Genomic DNA, 25341 nt, shown 5'->3' on the forward strand with positions numbered 1-25341 from the left:
TTGCATTTATACAAGAAAAAGTATAAATATAGAAGAAATATTTCCAAGATGAACAAGTAAGACTAGAACAAGAGAGACTTGAACAAGTAAGACATGTGTCATCTAGGATTAATACTCATATGTATGAGGAAAATAATGCTCACAAAACTATTGCTCATGGATTTTCAAATCATGACACAAATACCTTTGACAAAAAAAATTCTAATGTCACCTATAGAAGTCCCTTTATGAACTTTTTAAAATTTGAAAATAATAGTAACAACACCCCTCCTAGGACCCCAAGGTCTCATCTTGGTGCAACATGTCTCCCCCTAGACATGCCCAACATGGACAACCTTCATGACATGAGATTTACATGGATAATTTGATTACCAAAGAAGACCTCATAAAATTCCAACAAGATCATTACCTTCAAAGACTCATGCTTAAGGCTTTAGAAAAAATGGGGATTGATATTTCACATACATGAATTCTAGAGTGTGGAAGCTATCCCATGACTGTGATATTTAAAGAATTATTCAAACGAGCGAACCTATTAAAACTGAAATCTTGAGAAAGCAAGTTTATGAATTATAAAATGAATTCACATGCATGAACAGGGAAAAAGAGAAACCTAAGTCTTCACTCATTGAATATATATGTTCTCTTACTTTTGATAGGAATCTCTACATGATGATTTTTTAATGAGATGTTGAGATCCCTAAATATGATCAATATGATGGAAATGTAGATCCACATCATCATGTAAGGAAATTCTTTTATGCATGAAGAGAGACAACTCATAGGACTCTTTCAAAGAAGCTTTAACGGATAAGCCATGGTGTGTTTTACAAATATTACTCCTTCTCTTAAGTCCTTTGATGATTTTGTGTAAAGGTTTATAGAGCATTGTTTTTACGACATACAACATCCCATCAGTTAGAAATTTTTACAATAACTGAGAGGGGGAGGGGGGGTGAATCAATTACTCAATGTGCTTCTTATCCTAATGTTTCTTAGTCTATATAGTAAAACTATCATAATCATAACTTGCATTGCATAATCAAAACATTATCAAATGTAAACATACATAAAGCATTTATCACAATTTTGACACTAGGATTTTTACATGGAAACCCAATTTCGAAAAAACCACCAGCAACATGTCTCACTTTTTCACTCTTTCAAAGTAAGCTCTGTTAGGAGCCAACCCTGTTAAAGGTTACAAAATACAATATCAAATGTGACATTGTTAGAGGATTCAATCACCATGTTAGGAGTGGCCTTGTAAGAGGAATTTGATCATTCCATTTAGAATGTCACCTAGTTAAAGGATTTATACACGTTGTTAAGTCTTCAAATGACTGTTAGGTCAACCTTTGTTAAAAGGATTTCAATACAAACTATTTAAAATGAATAGAAATAAAATAGTAGCTTTGATCTGTGTGAATACAACTCATTTTTTATGGTTTAGATCTATGTTCAGTCCTTGTGTTGACTGGCTAATAAGTTCTTTAGTTTCATCTTTGATCTTGATTCACTTGGAGACCCTGCGAGAAATTGGTCGACTCTTCTCAATAAAACTTAAGCCTTCTTCTTAGATTCACTTAAAAACATCAACAACATCTCTACAAGCTTTCTCTATTAGCTTCACAATCACTCACACTTGTGTTTTACTGATCAATCTTGCTCTATATGTCTCTAGTTACATACAAGCTTCACACATTCACACACACATATAACACACATCACACAATTTTTTGGTTTTTTATCTCTTTAAATAGGTATTTCATGATGTATCATTTTCTACATCCATCATAGATCTTAGGGTTTATGATCGAGTTCAACTTGATTAATTGTATATGTCCATCTTTTTTATCTTCTTTTTCAAACTTATTTAGAATTTTTTTTTAGGTCTTTATCTAATCCTTTCCTTAAATTTAATGATCCAATTCATTAATATTATCTTCAATGTGATTTACATCTCCCAAGAAAACAACTGAGTCATCTTGATCTCAAGATTTCCTTGAATCCATCCTCATACTATTACTCAACAATCTCTAAATTATGGCACTCAATCATCACTAGAATATTGGGGCTCTATAATGTTTTCTAGCTTGGCATCAATTGCCTTTCTTGGTTGATGCTAATGCTCTTTCAACACTAGATTTTCTCAGTACTAACTATAGAGGTCGGTTGACACTAGCATTACTCAACACTAACTATATTTTATACGTTTTCTTGGCTTGGCTTAACTTTCTTTACATAAATAATCCCTTTTCTTTATCAAAACCTATCTAATAAAATATCCATTATAACTTCCTTTTCATAACTGAGCCTTTCCCCTAGGTGCTATTTTTATGAGCAACTTCTCAAATCCTCTTCATCAATCAAATAGATATGACATTTAGATTAGGAAGCAATATATCTTATAAATAGATTTGATATCAATGATAAAACAATAATTGTTCCAACTATAAGTTTCCAACACCCATTACCATGTCAAACTTATGCAACATTAAACAAAAATAAGGAGAACCTATTGGTGCACAAATTTTTTGGTTGACTTCCTATGAGTTTTCCTATTTGATGCTGGGAAGCTCAACACAATTTTTTCTAATAAATAAGATTGAATCTTTAGTTTGTTCAATTTTCATGCTTTAGGCTCTACAAGACATAGGTGGTTGTACCTTAAATGAGAATTTTGGATGGTTATGAATGAAGACTTAACAAAATTCTTGATTTGGCTAAAGTTCTCAAGGAGAAATTGATTATACTAATAAGTAATTAAGGGGATGAATCTCAAAACAAGATGCACTAGAACATGAAAGCAAGTTGATACTAATTGTTTACCTTCCAAAAAGTCATTCATAAATTTTAAATTTTGATATGACCAGTGCCTTCCAAATTGGATAACATATTCAACTTTAATAATGATCAAATCACTCTTTTTTTTGGAGATAGACATGCCACCATAAACTGATGAGCAGTCAAATTGAGAAATTTAACAAAATCTAGATAATTGAATTTAACTTCAAACTAAAGACCAATTAAACAAAACATACATAAGCATATGAGTCTTGTTTCCAATAACTTTCCTCAATTTTTTCCTAAAAATAGTATAAATCCAAGAGGAATTTGAATTTAGTAAAATTAACAACCAATTCCCTATCTTTTGGAGAAGAACACAATATATTTTATTAATTCAAAAAATAAGGTACAACTGGGTTGTAACAAGTTGCAGTATCTACCTTCCTCTATGCATTCCTATATCCACAATATTTGTATTTTTTTAATTCTCTTAACAAGGATTTGGTATCCTTTCTTATAGAAAACAAAAGGATACAAAAATCTTTAGTCTTGTTCATCCTAACTAAGTAAAAACTAATTGCAACTTGTTATGGATTAATTACAATAAGAAAGATCTCAAAAGAGGCTTATAATTATCTCATCATATCGAGAATTTCTTCCACCCATTTGGCCACCTCCTCATCTAGCACTCCAACAAGCATGTTCAAAGCTTCACCTTTTTTCCCTCTTCCATCAAGATCTCATGGAAGTTACTCTAGTACAATGCACATGTTGTCTACATATCCCATGTAGTTGAACACATACTATTGATGACATCAAATTGGTCTTCTTCAATAGGTTCCAACCTAGGTTGCATGATTCAGCGAGGTACTCCATCTTTGTTGTGTAATTGTACTAGAAAAATCATATCTTCTACCTTGCAAAAAAAATACAAAAAATTGCACATGAGTGTTTTTCTATAAAAGAATAAACTTACCAAATGCTTGTATATCAATTATCAAGGTAGTACAAATTTAATGACCATATTTCTTTCAAATTTCTAGCACAAGCCATCCTTGATTGATGTCATACTTGGAAGAAAATCAAACAAATGAAATAAATCCTTAACATATCCTCCTTTGCTAGAAAATTAGTGAAATAAGTGCTTTTGTATAATCCTCAAAATTATGGAATGTTGGTGATCCTTTGGCATCAAAATTGCAAAATTGAAGACCAAACAAATCTCCCTTATCGAAATCACAAAATTGGAGAATCATAAGAAACTTGGTTCCAAAATTGTGAAATTAGAGAATCATAAGAAACTTAGTTATGAAATCATGAGATTGGGGATCAAGCATTTCATATATCCCAAAATTACAAAATTAGAAGGTAGTTCATGACTCAGTCTCAATTTTGCAAAATTTAGCACAAGAATTCAAATTTTGAGGTTCTACCAATGTCTCTTTCAGAGGACACTTATTCCTTTAGGATATGGTGACAATCCAACTATCTCTGGGATAAAAATAAAAGAAATAAGAAAATAATCAACTAAGAGAAAAAAGTTTTAGATATTTACTATGGAAATTAAACTATAATATGTGTCCATTTGTCTCTTGAAGAAGAAAGGAATGTTCTCTAGTTTTATCACATATAATATAAGGTCCCAATTATAAGGGATCAAATTTTCTATGCTTTCCCTTGTCTTGGGCTTTAACATTCTATTTTAACACCCAATCTCCCCCATTAAAGACCCTTTCTAAAGATTTCTTATCATGTAAGTATTTCATAGCCTCTTATCTTTCAAGGTTGTGTTGCAATGTGTAAGAAAAAATGATTGAAATGATAAAATATAATAAAATAAAATAACATGAAATAATAGATTTAATCCAAGAGAGCAAGAAGAGTTTTACCATACAAATGATACAAGATCAATGGAGCAATACCAAAGAGGAAGCAACACAAGAGACAAGGATTTGATAAGGGGAAAGCAAAAAAAGCCCCTTGTGAGTATTATGAATGAGACAAAAGCCTAAGAATGAGAGAGAGAGAGAGAGAGAGAGAGAGAGAGAGAGAGAGAGAGAGAGAGAGAGAGAGAGAGAAGAAATGGAGCAAAATAGCTCATTTACAATAGCATCAAAAACTCGATGTGAATAATGGAGACTAGATAAAAATGAGAGAGAGAAGCACCTCTTTTAAAGAGATGAGAAAGGATTTGCATGTCTTTGCATGTGTAACTCTCATTTCTATGAATGCCACATTCATAAAAGGTGTGTGCAAAGTGTCAAGTTCCTCTTAAGAAGGAATATCTATTTTCCTTATTAAAGGAAATACAAAAATGAGTTGTCCTCACAACTGGACAATAGGACAAGAATGACATGTCCTTTACATGTGGACTAAAGGACAAATAAATAATACATAAGGGATACCTTGGTTTATCCCAATAAATAAATAAATACAACCAAAGAAAGATTATTAATTCTAACATCTCCCTTTAATCTTTACTTGGGGAGATGTTGTCAAAACCAATTTACAATATTACAACTTGATTTTTTGAAATATCTTCATTGTGCAAGAGGTATCTTATTATCATGGGTACATCATTGGAGAGCCAAGAGAAATGGATAATTCTTCAAGTGTGTTACATCTTCAAGTGGATTCATGTGGCATAGGATCTGTACAACAAATAATGATATCTTGTATGTGCCTTGATGGATTACCTAAAACATAAAAACAAAAGCAACTATCCACAAGGATAATTTCATTTTATATTCAAGTTAGAAACTTTTTATGTATAAGTAAATTCTCATAGAGTAAATATAAGTGTAACTTGGTACCACAAAGAAATCAAGATAAATCATATCCTGCAAAGAATAAATATGTTATCAAAACTTTCAAGAAAAGACTATAGAAAAGGCTAGCTAATGAATCCAACATCAACAATGCTTCAATCACGTGGATATAGATAGTCCACTAATAAGTCATTTTACTGCAAGTTAATGGGTGATCAATCCATAATCTGCATGACTCATGATTTAAGCAAAAAAGTATACATAACATTATATGGCATGTTTTCAAAAATATCAAAGGGGAGGAGTATGAGTATTCACAACTGACTGCCTTCAAATAAGAGTAAAATGCTTTCAAGATGGGTCAAATTAATTAAAATTGGAGAGAAACTCCAATAATAAATAGTATTAACCATAAAGTGTCAATATGGCAATAGAATGATGCTAGAAAAGCATAAACTGCACTTATGTGCCAATCAGTAGAACAAAATAAATGGTGAAGAAAATAGTGTATAATAACTCATAATCCCAAGAAATAAGAAAAATAAACAAAATAAATTTACTTATATGAAATAAAGAATGCACTCATATTTGATAAGTCACAAGAGACACAATAATTTGTATATTTATCAGGATATATATGTGGGCCCCCATTTATACACATGAATAAATATACCTAAACTATCATGGTATGAAATCATGCAATTATAATTAAGATCATATATAGAACATAATTTTTAGGCAACATACTAAAGAGAAATGCCAAAGATGACGAAAGAGAATTATTAACATCAAACAATATTTGCAGTAATTAATCCTCCCAAGTTGAAGTCCACCCATTCTAAAAATTGATCTCTTTTACTAAGTACTTTTTGAAACTATTTATTTTTTCTCTTAACAAATTTATTACTAGAGGAAGAGTCATGATGTATGAATGCATCATTTGTTTCAATATTAGCATTATTACCATTATCAATATTAGCATTATTACCATGATCTATAAATGCATCATTACCATTACCATTGTAAGAAAGAATAGGAGGAATAAAGGTAGATATATAAGGAGTAGGGTTTAGAGAAGGAGGTTGATCCTCCACTAACACAATTCTACTTCCATGAACTTGTTCATTTTGAGTATTAGAAGAATCATGCACACCATTTCTTGCAAAACAAACATTTCGTGCTATGTGCACTTTGTTAGTAATAAGATTATAAGCTTGATAACCTTTGATATTTTGCATGTTTTCACTCATGCACTTTGTACATGCCATCTTAGATAAAGCAATATGAGGTAAATTTTCAACTGTATTAGATGAGCTATGCTCATTTTTCAAATGAGAAAGCCTTTCATGCTCCATATTAAAAGTAATATCTTTGTGCAAAGAGTGTCTAGAAGAGGTGAACCCAAAAAATTTAAATAAGTTATCATGGCCTAACTTAGCATTAGCAACAATTTCATTAGTGTTAGGATCAATAACAGAGCATATGTCCCTATGAAACTCAACTTTGTAATTTTGACATAATTTTACAATAGAAAGAAGATTGTATTTCAACTCAGGAACATAAAGGACATCATGTAATTTTCCATTTGAAATACTAACATTACCAAATCCTTCAACTTTGCAACTATGATTATCAGCTAATTGAATTGGAGTATTCAAAGGATCGGGTTGCAAAGAATCAAAAACTTCTTTATGAGATGTAACATGTTGAGAAGCACCACTATCAACTATCCATTCTAATCGTTTAAAGACATTGTAACTAATAGTAAAAGCATGACGAGATTGATTACCATGAGATTTTTTATTATTGTTATTGATAGGTTGCTTAGCATTTTTCTTTTTAAAACAATTGTTAGTTACATGACGATCTTTCCCACAATAAGTATAGTGAGGTTTTTTATTAGATTGATTAGGATGAGTATTATTACGATGAGTGTTTGGATGATTATTGAGATTATTATTATTATAAATATTGGGAGAATCATTATTAGAAAATTTGAAATTCTGATTTTGACTTTTAGACACAAAAGCATGTTCATTAGATCTAAGAGTACCAAATTGTAACAACTTAGCTTCCTCTTGATGTAACAAATTTTAAAAAATACTATAAGTTAATTGAGTAGACAAAGTAGGAATAGCAAGTTGAGAATGAACATTAGTAATAAATTGTTGAAATTGTCTAAAAAGACATTTCTTTAAAATAATGGTAATTAATCTAATATCAGTGAGAGTAACACCTAATCTAATTAGTTGACTTTTAATATAATCAAATTTAAGTAAAAATTCATCCATGGATTTGAAATCAATATACCTAAAGTCTTCAAAATTGTCTTGCAATTGAATCTTGTGTGATTCAGATGGCCTATCATACGTTTGCTTTAAAATATCCTAAGCTTCGTGGGCATTAGTGCAATGAAAAATTAGAACATATAAATCTGGTTAAGAGATATACCAATGAGGCCAAGGGCTTCCTCATTTTTAGTATTCCATGCATTTTTTTCATCTTGTGTAGCTAAGGTACTAGGAACTACAGAAGGGTTAGTAGCAACATCTAAAATATGCTTAAAATAAAATATAAATGAAAGATGAGTTTTTCAAGCATGATAGTTTGAGTTATTTAACTTGATTTCTGAAATTAAAGTCGACATGATTTAAAAATAACATTTAAAATTTTAAATAATAGATTTGAAATAAAAAAGTGAGACTTATTATCCACAAGAATGTTAAATAATTATTAAGAGATTTAGAGAGTCAAAATTAAAAAACTAAAATGTTCCCTGCAAAACCACTGGTCAGATTGAAGAAACATAAAAAATAAAAATTTGAAAAATTGAAAAAATGTGTTACACACAGAGAGCAATAATGTTTTTAATTTAACTCTATTTTCAATAAAATTTAAAGTATTTTTTCATTTTTATGTCTTCTAAATGCTGTTCAAATTTCAGCCAAACCCAGATCACGGATTGAGAGATATCATAAAAATACGAACTGTTGTCTTAAAACTTGAAAAACAAATAATACTGCACATATAGTATAATAAATTTTGCAATACTATTCTAATACAAATGAAATTTAAAGGGTTTTTTTATTTTTATAGTTTCTAAATGCTGTTAAAATTTCAACCAAACCCAAATCATAGATTATGAGATATAAGAAAAATATGAACTACTGTACTTTCCTTTCTAAAAGAAAAACAGAAAAAAACTTGAATTTCAAAAACTTAAAAAGCCTGCAACAGAAATAGAGTTAGATATAATAAAAAAATTAAAAATAAAGAATCTTTTGACGGCAAGCCATCTAAAAGAGGTTAGAAAAAATAAAGAAATAAAGAACTCTTTGGCAACAAGCCTTCCAAAGAGGGTTAGAATGAATAAGAAAGAAGAAAATCTGCATAAGAATAAGATAGGACTTTCAATATTTCAAACTTCAAGATCTTCACAATATCAAGCTCTTCTAATGAACCCTTCACACAAGCTCAAAACAAGGATTAGTAGCTCTGATACCATGTAAGAAAAAATGATTGAAATGATAAAATATAATTAAATGAAATAATAGATTTAATCCAAGAGAGCAAGAAGAGTTTTACCATACAAATGATACAAGATCAATGGAGCAATACCAAAGAGGAAGCAACACAAGAGACAAGGATTTGATATGGAGAAAGCAAAAAAAACCCCTTGTGAGTATTATGAATGAGGCAAAAGCCTAAGAGAGAGAGAGAGAGAGAGAGAGAGAGAGAGAGAGAGAGAGAAGAAATGGAGCAAAATAGCTCATTTACAATAGCATCAAAAACTTGATGTGAATAATGGAGACTAGATGAAAATGAGAGAGAGAAGCACCTCTTTTAAAGAGATGAGAAAGGAGTTGTTGTCTTTGTATGTGTAACTCCCATTTCTATGAATGCCACATTCATAAAAGGTGTGTGCAAAGTGTCAAGTTCCTCTTAAGAAGGAATATCTATTTTCTTTATTAAAGGAAATACAAAAATGAGTTGTCCTCACAACTGGACAATAGGACAAGAATGACATGTCCTTTACATGTGGACTAGAGGAAAAATAAATAATACATAAGAGATACCTTGGTTTATCCCAATAAATAAATAAATAAAACCAAGGAAATATTATTAATTCTAACACAATGCTTCTCTTCTTTTTTCATCTAATTCTACTAGGACAGTAATTCTTTCATACATAAAATCAATATCCTCAAGCCTTTTATTTCTAATGAATCTTTATATTGGTAATAAAATGTTTTTAGGGATTCATACCTCTTTCCCATATGCAAGTTCAAATGGTGAGAATACAGTTGACTTCTTTCTTGTTATCCTATCTGCCTAAACAACCAAATGCAACTTTGAGTCCCAAAGTCTCTTATTGTTATCCAACATCCTTCTTATAATTTAGAGGATACTTTTATTAGTTGATTATGCCTTACCATTTCCTTGTGGATGGTAAGGGGATGAATACAACACTGTTATCCCATATTTAGTGCAGAATTTTGTGAACTCTTCTAATCTAAAGTACATCCCATTATCAACAATACTTTTTCTTGGAACACTAAATCTTGTTAATATATTATTCATCATAAAAAATTTAACAACAGTACTAGTAGATCTTCTAGTTGGGATAGCATCAACCCATTTAGTGAAATAGTCTATAGCAACTAAAATCCAATAGAATCCACTACTTGACTTAGTACTGATCTCTCCTATGAAGTCTATTCCCCACATCTAAAATGGCTCTTGTGCTTGTAGTTTTCTAAGAGGAAAAGCTCCACCATATTTTAATTTAGCTAAAAACATTTGATGTGCTTCACATTTCCTCATAGTTGTAGTAGTCTTTGAGGAGATGAGGCCAATAATATTTCGCTCTCAAAATCTTGTTAGTAGTAGTTTGAGCATAGAAATGCCCTCTACAGACTCCTTCATGCAATTATTCTAGAATAATGGGTGCTTGATGGGTATCAAGGCATAAATGTAATACGACATCTCTATTTCTCAATATAAATCTCCTTCAATAAGAACATATTGAGATACATGCAATTTAACCATTCTTTTTAAATTTTCACTCCAATTATTATGAGTTTTAATGGTTCTCAAATAATAAACAACATCAGTGTACCAAGGGAAATTTTCTATGCTAACAATATTACAATTTTCTTCCATCTGATTGATTTGTGATGCTTACAAGTTAGCATCTACCACACACTTTTCCAATCCTTGACCTTGGACTAATTTGGTTATTTATTATCAATGTTAAATTCTTGGACTTGATTAATCCACCTACATCTTATTCCCATAGTTTCAACCTATCCAAATATTTCTTTAATTGACACAATTGGAACATAAGCAATACTACTAGCACCTACTAAACATGGGCAAAAAGCTTTGATGGCTTTGATCAAAGCATAGGCTTGCTTCTCATTTATATCATAGTTTAACTCAGAATTTTGCAAACTCTTGCCAAAGAAAGTAATAGATTTCTCATGCCCTTCCTCATTCTTTTGGAGCATCACAACAACAATGGTACGCTAATATGTGAAAGAAAAAACTTGAAATGGTTTATTGAAATATGGGGCCTTAAACATAGGTGCTTCTTTAATAGCTTTCTTTATATATGAAAACTAGTAAGGCTTCATCATTCCAAATTAAATCAGCCCCCCTTTTTAGCATCATAGACATTGGATTAATAATTTCACCAAAAATTGGATGTGAATCTTCTAACAAAGTTTATCTGACAAAAGAATGATTGTATTTCTTTTACTGGCTTTGGAATTTTTGTATTATCAATGGTCCATCAAGGTCTATTTTGACACCTTCCTTGGAAACTATATGGCCTAATATTTTTCCTTCCATTACTCCAAATTGGCACTCCTTTGGATTAAGAGATACTCGATGATTAAAATGATCTCCTACCTTCTTTGAATAAGTTGTTAGGTCATCCTAATAAATGGTCAAAATGTAATCAATCAGACCATCAAATGCAACATCCATATCCCTTTTAAATGTTTCTCCAACATTGGTCAAGCCAAAAGACATCCTGGCATATACATACATTCCCCCATGGAGAGTGAATAAAATTGTATATTGTTCAATTTCTTTAACTTTTACTCGATTATAGCCAAATAAACCATTAATCATGGAAAGCAATTTATTTCCCATAATATTTTGTAATAGAGCTTCCATAATCAGGAAGGAATAATTATCCTTTAATGATGATATTTTGAGATTCTTGAAATCAATACACAACCTTATATCGCCATTCTTTTTTCTGATTGGTACCAAACTGGAGACCTATGTAGAGTATCTTATTGATTTATTATCCCAACATCTGGTGCTAAAATTAGGTTTATGAGACATTGCTTTTGTCTGAGTGGTTTTGCATATGGTTTCAGAATATTTTCATACTGAAGGATCTTCTTTGTATTCTTTAAGATCATCATGTGTTTGAGCAATAACATGTCTATATTTTCTTAATAAAACAATCATATCTATTCTAACTTTCTTAGACAAATTCTTACCAATAAACACTTCTCTTGGTGAATATTCATTCCCTAGATTGATCTTCTCTATTTGATCTTCTATCACAATAGAGGTTTGGTTTTAATCATTTAATTCTCATTGAAAACTCTTCCTAATGTGACCAATCCTTTAGGTATTTTGTTAGATTTAAGATGAACAATTTCATTACCCAAAATAGTGTCCTTTCTATCTCGACTTTCCAATAATCCATTTTGACCAATTTTACTATCTTGGTAATTTTCCTAACATGTTAAAAAATTAAATAAATCCTTGTCATCTTCAAAGGTGTGTGAATTATGAACATTATCTAGTATAGATGGCCTATTTCTTATTTCCACTTGGACTAGATCTTGTAAAGATATATCAATTTTTTTAACAATTACATTCACCATCAAATCAGCCAATCAATTATCACTTCAACTATCTACCTAATTGATTGAAAAAACATCAAAATTTTTAATTAAATCACATACACAATTTATATACCTTTTTAGTCTAGAATAATTTCTTACAAATTTGTTCCTTATCTAGTATTCAATTAGCTCAAAGTCACTCAATACCAATGGCATAATTTTCTGATGTTTTACAATGTCAATTTCTACAATTAATGCTTCATATTCAACACCATCATTGGTCCATTAAAAGTTAGCAGGAATGCATAGAAAAAGATTTTACCTAAAAGGTATGTCAAAGTTATCCTAATGCCATTTCCTTCCTTACTACATGTCGCAACAAAATGCAAACTCCATATTTGTTCATGTTCCCCCTACATACTAAAATGCCCTATATTTTGGATAGGTTTTATAAAATTTATTTGAAAATTGTCTATATCCATTTGAAAATAAATTATTTTCATGTTAGGGTAAAAATTCTCATTGATATAATCAAATCTAGGTTCCTTATCAATTCTTACATCCTTACCATTTATAGGAATTGTTGCATAAGATAAATCTAATTGTATATGGCCCTAAGTAAATTTGACCATTGTCTAGAGAGTAACATACCATTGGAGGCCAGGACATCAACCACATGTATATTAATCTTATATGAAACATTAGGCTAAGAAGGGAACCTAAAGTCAACATTCTTAATAACCTTGGTTACTGGGATGTACCTATTATCCATTGCATTACACTTTCCACAAGGTATATCTACTTTTAATTCTAATTTAAGAATAACTTCTATAGCCATAATATTCATAGAAACTCCTGATTCTATCATATAATTCCTAACCAACTTATTATTTATAAGAAGAGCCATATAAAAAGGGTCAACTTGAGGATTTTTTTCATTTACATTTGTCCCTAAATAAATAATGGGTGAATTTCCTTCAACATGATTCTTCTCATGACTTTTATTAGTTTTTAATATAATATTTAGAACTTTCTTACCATATTCAAGAATTTTCACTATTTCTAAGAATGGGACATAAAACTTTAATGGAGAGAGAGTATTATAAATAAAAGAATTACTCACCTCTTTCTTACCTAGTGCATGCTGGTCTTCTTTTGGTGTTTGATGTAAGGTTTTGTCCAAAGGTTTACCTGATGTAATCCCTTTGTTCACAAAAAGTTTGTCATCTCCTATTGGGTCTAGATTAATCACCCTATTCCTCAACCTATAGTTGATGTTAGGATTTTCAACCAGTGCAATTGCAAGATCTTTTCCTTCTTCAAATTTTTTAATTATTATAATTGGTTCTTCACTTGAGAGGACTTATTGATATGAGTATCTCATCCTTCATGCATCAATTTCTGACACACATTCATCTTCTGAAGAATCTTCACCCCAAAAGGGTTCTGAGGATAAAGCATTTATTTTTTGTTCATGCCCATAATGATATTTATCATCATAAACACTCTTAGCCACTAAAAATTGTTCAAGAGAATGTAGCATCCTACATACTTCACACCATGGACTATTCTCAGCATAGTGATAATTTCTTTGAAGTAGATCAAGAGTATCAGTATTCTTGACATGTCTACCATCTTTCCAAGATGTGGTATATGGTATGTCCTTGCATCCTCTATATTTCATTATTATAAATCTTATTGTTTCTATTTCCTTCATTCTTATCTTTCACATAAAAATCTTTAATCATACATAGGATATTTTTTGATCTTACGTTCTTCCTTATCTTTCTTAGATGCTTTGGGTTCAAACAACCTAAGATCTTCTCTTCTTCTAATCCTTCCTATGACCTTTTATCATTTTCAATAGGCATAGCCACTTAGAAATCTTATTGAAATGTATTAGGTCTAAGAGAACTTATCTCATAATGTGTCTTCCTTTCAAAGGTGCTTAAATAAAAAATTATGAGAAAAAGAGTCTACGAGCTTAATGTCTTGAGGTATTATGTTTAAATTTTTATTAAATATTTAATTAAACTCAAAAAAAGCATCATTAGAATTATTCTTCAAATTAGTTAATTCATGAGATGTAAAAGAAGTGTTAGTATGGTTTCCAAACTGATCAAGGAACAAGTCTACAAAATTTTGCCAACTAGTTGTATAACTTTCAAGAAATGCTCTGTACCATTCTGCAATTTCATTGGTTAAAGACTAAACAAATGATTTCATGAAGAGATCTTCATTATGTTCTTCCAATTCTTCAATGGTACATTCAAGATTAGTGACATATATTTCTGTTGATTGGTCTCCTTCCCCAGAAAACTTAGGTATAGCGCTCCTCAGATTATTGGATATAGGATTCATATAACTGGTTATTCATGAAAATCTAGTTGTTTATATCATTCTATGTTCATAGGGGATCTTTCCCATTGGTTTTTTTGATCAAATTTAAACCTCCTTGCATTATTTTGATTATTGTTTTGATTGTTAGCATTATTATTCCTCCAATTTTTACCAGTTCTATATGCCTAGTTTTTCTTTGGGCAAGCAAAGTTATTCTTTTCTTCATTTTTATACAATGGATTTTTTATGTACGTATTAAAAGATGAATTTCTATTTCAATGAGAAGTCTATTTGGATGAATAAACTTTTTCTTTTTTCATCAGTTCTTCAACGTACTTTGGTGCCATAATACCATCTAATCTCAAACTGGCCTTTTCTAGTAATTCTTTAGGAACTCCTTTTAATGCCTTTGTAGTCTTCTTTGAAGGCTAGAGAATTTTTAATTCCTTTGTAATCATTTGGGGATTTGCATTTGTTTCCTCCTCATCTTCTTCTTCAGATTATTCATTAAAAATTTGGTGGGCTCCAAATCATCTTGAGTCCCATTCAAAAATTGGATTTTCCTCTTGTTGAGTATCTATCAACTTATCATTATCACACACATGTTTCTCTCTATCCACGATTTTTTATATCTAGTTGACAAAATATCTATTGATTTCTTATCTTTCCTCTTTTTTCTAGAGTATACTATGAATATTTTTTAGAATACACATACCTTCTTCCCTACATAAACTTTAAGGATGAATGTATGTTACTTCTATTCTTAAAAAATTAAGTACAAAAATCGTAGAGTTGCCAGAATTATTCAATCAAAATTTCACACTCAATCAAGTGCAAAAGATTATGTTGAAAAACACCACTTACTAGGTCTCCTGAGGTCTCACTCTAGTGAAGTCACATTTTCTCTTTACTAGTCTATAAAATTGATAATCTCTAGGTAATTGTACAATGTAAATTGTGAGCAACTCTCCCCAATAGAGTTTCCAATTTTTTGGTGCATTTGGTTGACTTCCTATGAGTTTTCCTACTTGATGTTAGGAAACTCATCACAATTTTAGCCAATGGAGAAGATTGAATCTTCAATTTATTCAATCTCCACATTTTAGGCTCTACGAGACCTAGGTGGTTGTACCTTAAATGGAAATGTTAGATGGTTTTGAATGAAGACTTAACAATACTCTTGAGTTACAAAAAGTTCTCAAGGAGAAATTGATTATAATAATAAGTAACTAAGGGGAAGAGTCTCAAAAAAAGATGCACTAGCACATAAAAGTGAGTTGATACTAATTGTTTACCTTCCATAGAGTCATTCTTACTTTTCAAATTTTGATATGACCAGTTCCTTCCAAATTGGTGAAGAGAGTCAGCTTTAATAATTATTGAATTACTCTTATGTCTTGGAGACAGGCACGTAACCATCAACTAATGAGCAACCAAACTGAGAAATTTAACAAACCTTGGATAATTAATTTTAACTTCAAAATGTAGATCAATTAAACAAAATATACATAAGCATATGAGTCTTTTTTCCAATAGCTTGCCATAATTTTATTTTGTAAATAGTATAAATCCAAGAGGAATTTGAATTTAGTAAAATTAATGACCAATTTCGTATATTTTGGAGAAAAATATGGTATATTTTATTAATTCAAAAAATAAGGTACAACTAGGTTGTAACAAGTTGTAGTATCTAACTTATGCTATGCATGCCTATATCCATAATGTTTGTATATTTTATTTCTTTATTCTCTTAACAAGGTTTTGGTATCCTTTCTTATAGAACAAAAAAGGATACAAAAAGATTTAGGCATCTTCATCCTAACTAACTAGAAACTAAATCCAACTTGTGACAGATTAATTACAATAAAAAGATCTCAAATGAGGCTTGTAATTCTCTCATCATATTGAGAATTTCTTCCAACCATTTGGCCACCTCCTCATTTGACACTCCAACAAGCATGTTCAAAGCCTCACCTTTTTGCTCTTCTATCAAGATCTGAAGAAAGTCACTTTGGTACCGAGCATATGTTGTCCTCAAATCCCATGTAGCTACATACATGTTATTGATGATGTCAAATTAGTCTTCTTCAATAGGTGCCAACCCAGGTTGTATGACCGGGTGAGATATTTCATCTTCAGTGCATGATTTTATTAAAAAACCCATATCTTTTGCCTTGCAAAAAACATAGAACATTGAACGAGAATGCTTTTCTATAAAGAATAAACTTACCAAATGTCCTTATATCAATGGTGAAGGAAGTATGCATTTAATGACCATATTTCTTTCAAATCCATAGAATGATTCATCCTCAATTAATGTCATAATAGGAAGAAAATCAAACAAATGAAATAATTTTTTGACATAAACTTCTCTGCCAGACAATTAATGAAATAAATGCTCTTTTCTAATCCTTGAAATTATGGAATGTCAATGAACCTTTGGCATCAAAATCATGAAATTGGAGACTAGAGACATCTCCCTTATAAGAATTACAAAATAAGGGAATCATAAGAAACTTGGTTTCAAAATTGTGAAATTAGAGAATCATAATTAAACATGGTTCCAAAATTGTGAGATCGGGGATCGAACATTTGATATATCCTAAAATCGTGAAATTAGAAGGCAATTCATGAATGGGTCTCGATTTTGTGAAATTTAGAAAAAGTACACAAATTTTGAGGTTCTTTCATTTGTCACTTATTTACAAAGATGGAGAAAGTTTCATGCTAAATACCCTTGACAAATCCCCAAAAATGAGAAGATTGATGTCATTTTTACCACTCTTGTACATGAGCTACATTATGATCTTAGAAAATAAGTACTTATCCCTTTTAATGACATGATTGTGAGTGCATATTGAATAGAGGATATTTTTGTGAAGAAGGGGGAAATAGTCTTGAACAAGGATAAACCTAATGGAAATGGTAAGAAAAAAGGAAAAATTTGGAATAAAAATAAGTATGTTGTTAATGATATGGTAGTTGACATTCCTAAACTCAAGGACCCCATCTTCATCTTGGCTAATGTTATTCTAACTACCAAACAACAAGAGGTTGCAAAGACCAAAAAATTTATACAAGCCCAACTTTACACGACCAACTAAGCCCAAGTAACATATCACTTCTTTGGCTAATTCCTATGAGGAAACCTTGAAAAACATGGCTTGGTAACAATATTATTATGCTACTAGATCATTCAAGGCCTTTCAAACCCACTATTAAACCTCCTTGGTGGAGAGAAAATCACTATTTCAACTATCATAGGAACAAAGGTCATAGCACTGATAACTATCTCAAGCTTAAGGATGCCATAAAATATCTCATTGAGGAGGAAAATTATGGTAATGATGGGTTAGTTAAACATTATAATCATAAAGGTTTTCAAGGATCCCCTCTCTAAGTTTGAACAAGGGGAGACATCAAATGCAAACAAAAAAAAAAACTAACATTACACCAACATTGATAATGTTATTCACATGCTTGAACCCATTGATGAGAACATTTACATGATGAGGTCCAAGTATGATGAGGAGCCTAACTATGACACTGATGATAGAAGGCTTAAGGTTATCTTAAGGGTATCTTGTCCCATCTCTTCCTATCATGGTGAAAGACTAAACATCATTACTAGGAGTCAACCCAAGGTTATCCTTAAGGTTGCAAATACTTCTAAACAAGCTCATTCTAAACAAGTGGGGTCTTTCTCATCTAAATAAAATAAAAAATACCTCTAGGTCCACTTATGATCTTGTGGATCAATTGCAACATATTCCCACATAAATTTATATCTTTGAGCTTCTCAAATTATCGTCTTTGCATAAGACAATCTTAGAGAAGATTTTATGAGTAGCTAATGTCCATACTAACATTGATGCGGATAAGTTTCAAAATATGGTCAACTGTATTTCCACTCCACATTACCTAATTTTTTTTGAAGAAGATGTCAAAGTTCTTAGCCATCCACATAACTGTACAAACCATATCAAACTTCAAAGCTATCATACTTGAGTTAGGTATGTGTTGATAGGCAATGGTTCGGGATTGAATATTTTCTCCTTCAACATTATGAAATATTTTTGGTACTTTGCATGTTTCATTGATGCTAGAATAAAGATCTCTATTAAGGCTTATGAAAAATTTGAGCACTCTTCCAAATTTTTAATTATGCTACCTATTCAAGTGGGGCTTATAGAGAAAGATGTGACATTCCAAGTTCTTGATATCCCACTTTCATATACTATCTTTCTATGAAGGCCTTGGATACATGACATGCATTCTATCTCGTCCACTTATTATCAATGTATCAAATTAGCTTTCAATGGTACCAAAGTTTCTATCTTGGGGATGATTCTATGTCAATAAACATGCTTACTATTGTTGAATCCTTGGTTCCAAATAATATAAATGCTAGTACAAATAGAAACACACTTATTAATTGTGAGAAGAAGCTTAAGATGATGAACATTAGTATAAGGAAATATTCTCTTAACTTCATTTTTTCACTTCCAATTACCCCTCATTCCTATGGGAAACCATATGAAAACATGAAGCCTTCATCTTCATCTATGACTATGTATGGTACTTTTGTGTAGTCCTCGATTCCCTTAGAATATGAAAAGGAAGATCAAAATATTAGGGACTAGATTTATAGGGAAGAAGAGACATTTGATGAAGTCATGCTCATAACTCCTATTTCTCCAAAGAGATATGGAAAAGGCTATGAATTCCTTGGAAAGATGGTTTATTGAGGTCAAGGACCTTTGAGTGATAGTAAATATGCTCTCACTGAACCTATAATTCACATAGACAAATGTAGAAGTAAAGAAACTACTACCTTGGGTTATGATGTTGATGACAATCCCCTGTCTATGATCAAGAACCTTCTATTGCTAGTGATTCAAAAAATGAAGTTCAACCTATTGATACAACTATTCTTAAAGATGAGGATTTTCTACCTTCTACCTCCATTCTTTGGGCTGAAGATGAACCATGAAATGATTATAATACTAACGCTTCCACTTCTAGATGGTTTGAGTTTGATGAGTTGGATGTAGAGGATCCTAAAAAAGATCAAATTGAAAGAAGCATTAATCATCATGTATCACATGATCAAAGCACTAAATTTTCTTAATATGAATGGGTTTCTCTTTTAGTTGCATTATATAAGTTATGGATAAATGTTATATAGGCCTATGATAACCAAACCAATGTAGTTGACAAGTCTTTCATAGGATTTGAGGAGTTGGATTCTTAACTTGCTTTAGTGTACTACATTTATTCTCCTAGGAATTACCCTAATTTGGGTACATTTGAAGAATTAATTATAGAATCCAAATCTCTTATCACTAGAGATAATTTTCTTTGCATTAACAACTTAGAATCCTCCACCTCGCTATCACTCATGTACCTTGCTCTCATTGATTAGTATATACAAAATTAACCATCTGAGAAGCTATGCTTCCAAAATGACTATGATATTGCTTACTACCTTAACACTATTGATCCTGTAGTCTCTTCCACTAGAAAATTGACTACCAACCTAACTAAAATAGATATCAATTACCCTAGTCACAAAATAAAAAATAAAAATGAAAAAGAGGTGATCAGATGGTGAAAACTAGCTTGTGGTGGTGTGAGAGCCTAAAAATAGTAAAAATAAAGACATATCTTTAATGAAATATCATTAGTATTAATTAATCCCATGTAGCCTATCAATCTTGGCATAGAAGAGTCTCCAAAAATTATACACCTAGCTCAATATTTGTCAAGTTAAGAAAAGGAATAGTTTACTCAGTTTTTATGTGAGAAGAAGATCAACTTTTCTTAGACATGAGAAGACATGCACAATCATGACACTAATCTTATTATGCATCATCTTTCTACAACTCCTAGTGTCAATCATATTAAACCAAAATTTAAAAAAAGTGCATGCACATGTTTCCCTTTTTGCGAAAGTCATTTAGAAAAGATAATGAGTGTCCAATTCATACGAGCTATAGACTAGACATAATGGATCTCAAATGTTACACCTATTTCAAAACATGACAAATCCATTTGATTGTGCACTCATTTTTTATACCTAAATAAAGCTTACCTCAAGGATGATTTTCTACTCCCTAATATTGATATGATAGTAGACATGAATGTGGGCTATGAGATGTACCCCTTAATGGATAGGTTCTTGAGATATACAAATAAATAAAGATAGCTCTTATAGACCAAGAAAAGACCACTTTCACTTATCCATGGAGTACCTTTTTCTGAAATATCATGTCATTTGGGATTTAAAATGTTAGTGCTACATATCAAAGGGCTGTGCCAACCATTTTCCATGAAATGATGCATAAAAACATGGAAGACTATGTGGAGAACACCTTGAATAAGTATAAGAAAAAAAATACTCACTTGGATGACTTGGGTTTTATATTGGACCATATGGAACAATTTTAGTTTAGGCTCAATCCTAAGAAATGTACTTTTGGTGTCACTTTAGGTAAACCGTTAGGCTAGATCATATCTACTGATGGAATTGAGGTTGATCCTGAAAAGGTACAAAAAAATATGGAAATGCCACCTCCTTGCAATATTAGTCAATTAGGAAGTCTTCAAGGACATAATCAATAAACTATAAGGATGTTTATTTCTCAATTGGATGATAGATCACAATCCTTCATCAATAAGTTTCATAAGGGGTTTACATGTACTTGGAATGAATAATGTGACAAGAGCCTTCATAAAATCAAGGAATATTTGGCCAAACCTCCTATTTTGGGAAAGCCTTTAGTTTTGTACATTTTAGCTACAACTACTTTCCTAGGAGCATTACTATCACAACATGATGAAAATGGAAAGGAACAAGCTATTTATTATGTTAGTAGTACTCTAGCTATTTATGAGGTCAATTACATTAACATTGAGAAATCTTGCCTCATTGTAACATTTTCATCTCAAAAGGTATAACATTCTATGCACCCAAAAATGGTTGCCTAGACTATGAGCCCCCATTATTCAATTCATCAATTTTTTTGAATCAATGGTTTGCAATATTTTACTAACTCAATTCAAATCAATTTCTTTGTTCAAATTGTAATTAATTTAATTATTTTAATATTTCCTAAAGATTTGATCATTTTATCCTAAGTCTTATTTAATTAAAAGACAACCTCTCTTTTAGTTAAATAATTAATCCACATTTAATTAATTAAAAGAAAAACTCCTCTTTTAATTTAATTAATTATTTCCTATTTAATTAAAAGAACTTGCTCCCTTTTAATTAAATAGAATTTCCTTTGAAACTTTTAATTAAATAAATAAAATCCCACTTGAAAAAAAGGGAAATAAATTAAATAAAAATTAAATAAATCTTTTTTTTTCTCTACACTTAAATGCGCATATTTTTAAGTGGGATTCCATTTAATTTTCCTCATCTTCTATCATTGGTGAAATTTTGTCTCACATAGATCATTCTTTCTCCACCCTTGATTAAATCTTATTGCCTCTTAATCTTATTCATCTATTATTCTTTATAAGGGAGAGCCCTTTCCTCATTTTTGAGATCCACGATTATGCTATTGTTATGTTGTAGTTTGGAGAGCAATTTTTGGAGGAGTTTTAGCATTAAAGCTTTTTGTGGAGAACTTCTATCTTCTTGTCTTCTTCTCTAATGCATCCATGGATTCCATCATCATGATCCATCCTTATCATTTTCATACTGAGCTTTTTGTGGAGAACTTCTATCTTCTTGTCTTCGTCTCTCATGCATCCATGGCTTTGCATTTTCAGATTAGCTTAGATCCATATTTTTCATAGATTAACATTGCATTTTTATTTCCTTTCATAGATTTGATCTCCTTTATTGCATTGCATTGCATTGTCATCATTTAGATTAGTTTGCATCTTCATTTGCATTCATATTTTGATATTTTAGTCTCTCATTTTATGGTGTACTTGCATGGGCACAGACTAGGTCAAATTGAGGGCCTCCATCGCACACCCTTGCACTCCATGAATAGAGAGCTATGAGCCACCATTTGAGATCTCATTCTTGAGCGATCTTGGATATAATGACTCATAGAAGTTTTCTCACATTTTAGGCATACATCTTTGGTACCCATTGTGGAGCAATCCACCTTTACTTGCTAGTTTTGGATAGTTTTGGAGCTAACCCCCTTATGTGGATTTGTTTGGAGACAAAAAACCCTAGATCATAAAGATTTGATCATATCTCCCAAATAGCTTGGTGTTTTGGTCTGAATATTTTTTTGCACGGTGATGACATATTAAAGAAGCTTTAGTGAAATTTTCAGATTTTTTAACGTATTTTTTATTTTTAATAAATTTTTCTTGATTTTTCATGAAAAATCATTTTAGGGAATGAAGTAGTGAATTATTTTGAAAATTTCACATTTTTGGAAAGGTCTCTAAATTCTAAATAGGGTTGGTTCTTTCTGTTTTGATATTAGAGATCATATTAAGGCTCAATAATTTGATTTGCAAAACCTAGTCTATTTTGACAAAATGGCTCCTTAGGGGAAAAATGAAAAGATCTTTTCAAAATTCTTACATTTTTGGAAAGCTCTCTAAATTTTGATAGGGGTTTTTGTCTGCATTTAGGGTTTTAGATCTAAATTCATATCATATAGGTCCAATCTTGTTGAATAGATAAACAATCAATATTAAAAAAAGGGCATTTAACGAATAGCTTGCATTTAATTTTCAAACGGATCAATGCATGATGTGAGTTTTCATTTGGGTTTTTTTTTGTTATTATCACTATTAAAAATTAGATTTTTAGATCTAACCCTAGTTTTACATAAGTTGGATGTGTATTGCATATCTTGTGTTTGCTTGTTTTGCTTGTTGCTTTATTTGTTGTGAGCCAACATTCAAGCGTAAATGAAAGGTACAATAGAGAAAAGATGTGTTCCAAGGATTACCATTTTTTTTTTTTTGGATGCATCTAAAGTTTGGATTTGGAAGCAAAATGAACCCTCTTATGTGTTTTTCTTGAGTTCTTTTACATGCTTTCATAGGTTCACACTTCATTTGGTGCTCTAAAATTGGATCTAGATTTACTTTCATGCATATGTGTTTCACATAGTAATTAGGCCCTATGAACACTATTTATGGAGTTCTCGAGGGAATGTGCTTCATTCACTTGCCTTACATGTGAAGCTCTTCTTGATAATAGATCCTCTTATTTTTTATAATCTCACTATTCTATTTGGGTTTATCCTCAACATCCATTAGTACTTTCTCTTTTGAGATTGGTGGTGTTTGTTGTTGGCTTTTCCAAAAATTTGGTGAGGTGATTTCGAATTAGCATGTCAAAGAATCTTGTTTTCTATGTTTGGGTAAGGTGAAGAGGTTAGAGGAGTATTCTCTATTCCCTTTTAGGTACATCAAAAACTTGGAACCCTTAAATCCAAACCAAGTCCCATGTGGTATGTCTTTGTGAGTCTTCCTTGATTAGAGAGGGTTAACTGTAGTGGACATTCCCTTTATTCGGTCAACCATGTGGATAGAACCTCAACTTGTAATAGCCATTTTTGATGTGGTAGTAGAAACTTCTACATAAATTTCCTTGTGGGGAAATCCTCATGGGTGTAGTCTCTTTTGTTGGGTTGTCAGATCTCCGTAGTATCTTTGATTGATTAAATTCTTAGAATATGTCAAAACCCTAGTGCATCAAGTTTGGATTTTTCCCATTCTAGATTGTAAAAGCTACAGAGTTGAACATTACTAAGAACCATAGTGCTACCAAAATTTCTTTTCTAGGACTATGTGCATGATTGGAAAATATTTTGAGAACATACATAGTGGTGGTTCTAGGGATTAGACTGATACTATGACACTATTCTTGTTTATGTGCAAGGTTGCTTTGCCCCTTACTCATTGTTTGAAGATGTTTTCTTTAAATTATTAATTGTTGTTGTATGTTCCTAGTTTATGATTCAAAATTTATCACACCTAGTTAGATATTTTAAAAAAAAAAAATCCGAGTTCCTAAATTGAGACTTTATGATCAAACTACTTTTCTATCCTATTATTTCTAGTCTCCCTAGGTTAATCCCATTTAGATTAGGCTACTTACCTCATTTTAAAAATATTATTTGTACTTTATTGTGCTTTGACCCCTTGAATTAGTAATCTTTTATTTCACAAGTGACCTTTTTTGGATATGGTTAATTAGAGACTGTCTTTGTTGAGAAAGATATACGTTTGGTTTCTTTCATATTATGCTTGGATAGTCTTAGTAATTTCTTATCCATCTACATTCATAAAAATTCAATTTTAATTTTTATAATTTGGGTAAATCATCCTCCTAGTCCATATGTGCTAGGGTATTCACCCAAAGTTGTGGGCACCTCTATGGCAACATTGGTTTATGCCTATTGCAAAATTATATTTTATCACATTTGTTTTAGACAAGTGAGTGCTTTTAATATCCTAGTTTGGTACAAACATTTGTTAGGGTTATCCTATGACCTAGTACATTTCCTTTCATGTTGGTTACAACAAGATATCAAGTAGATCAAGGAAAGAAACCTCAATTCATATTTACACAATTA

This window comes from Cupressus sempervirens, chromosome 6 (assembly GCF_028749045.1).
Source record: "Cupressus sempervirens isolate cs-2001-9-10 chromosome 6, ASM2874904v1, whole genome shotgun sequence".
Taxonomy (NCBI): domain Eukaryota; kingdom Viridiplantae; phylum Streptophyta; class Pinopsida; order Cupressales; family Cupressaceae; genus Cupressus; species Cupressus sempervirens.